This window comes from Triticum aestivum, chromosome 4A, assembly GCF_018294505.1.
Source record: "Triticum aestivum cultivar Chinese Spring chromosome 4A, IWGSC CS RefSeq v2.1, whole genome shotgun sequence".
NCBI lineage: Eukaryota > Viridiplantae > Streptophyta > Magnoliopsida > Poales > Poaceae > Triticum > Triticum aestivum.
Window position 1 is genome coordinate 751,415,542 of NC_057803.1, and position 1,327 is coordinate 751,416,868.

General features: G+C 49.0%; 1 pseudogene across 1 annotated transcript; it reads right to left on the reverse strand.

Annotated features, from left to right (window-relative positions):
• On the reverse strand, positions 1-1,327 carry LOC123083650 (F-box/kelch-repeat protein SKIP11-like; annotated as a pseudogene). Its single transcript, XR_006439347.1, has one exon. The product of XR_006439347.1 is annotated as an F-box/kelch-repeat protein SKIP11-like (transcript).

The window sequence follows — 1,327 nt, forward strand, 5'->3', positions numbered from 1 at the left end:
GAAATCAAACGCACAAGTTGACCATCGACTTAAAACTGAAACACTAACAAGCAAGATCAAGAGGACCATCTTGTATCGCATTACACATAAGCAGTAAAAAAAAAGTAACACGAATATTATTAGCATCTCGACCAGAATTAAAGCTAATAACACAAATATTCAAGAAGGTCAGAGGATAATCTTTATTCATAAATGTCCATGGCATTCGATCCTTATTCAGCGGACTCAGCAACCCATCACGGCCAAGTTATAAACGAAGCTCTTGGATGACCGTTTAGCAACCAAATTCCACCCAGGTGGTTGCTGATCCGGGATCCATGAATGAATCTCAATCGTGCCACCAGTATAAGTCCTAGGACCTCCAATGACAATCAGCCGGTCACCACAGGCTCTGAAAGCAATGCCCCAAGAATCGTTTGACACGCATTGTTCAGGCAATTTCCCAAGAGTGATCCACCTATTATTCAGCTTGTCATATCTCTTCACATCCTTGTCACTGTAATCAGCTGCATAAAGCTGATTGTTGACAGCGGCAATGAGTGGAGGAGCACCGGCCATTCCATCGAGGCCCTCGGACATGTTGTCGATGACCCTCCAAGACCGCCGCTCCAAGTCATATTCCTCACCACATGCCAACACCTTGTTGTTGTTGGTAACACCACCAATCACATAGAACTTCCCGTCCATGAATGTGCCAGAACACAACTTCCTAGTCTTATTCATGCAAGGAAGGGGTGTCCAAGTATGTGTCTCCAAGTCATACATCTCCGCGGAGCTAAGTATTCTTCCACAAGAATCGCTGCCCCCCGCAACATATGCCTTTTCACCGACACTTGTCGATCCGAACAGGCACCGCGGCGAGTTCATCGGATCAGCCCTTGTCCATGAATTGGTTAGGATGCTATATCTGTACACAATGTGTGCCATCCCAAACACCAACAGCTCGGTTCCGACAGCAAGGGACTCCTTGTCAGAGCACATGAAGCATTCGTCAGGTGGTATCTTGGGCACTTGGATCCAGCGCCCACTCTGCTATGCCGTTGTTGCGACGCAAGCGGTAGATCTCCCCACTGCGGACCAGCGAATTGAAGTCGCGGTTCAAGCATGCCACGGAACCATAGTCTGACCTGGACAGCCGTAGGAGGCATTTGATGAAAAGGCTACGGCCTATCCCACTAATGATATCGCTCCAGGAGACGACGTGCTGCTGCCCTCCATGAACCCAGTTGACGAGATGATGACGAGAAGGCTCATGGGTTTCCATGGGTGCCCGCGGCTCCAACGCGTGCCTGCTCCTGCTCTGCCCTCACTATCTGACAAGAGTCAA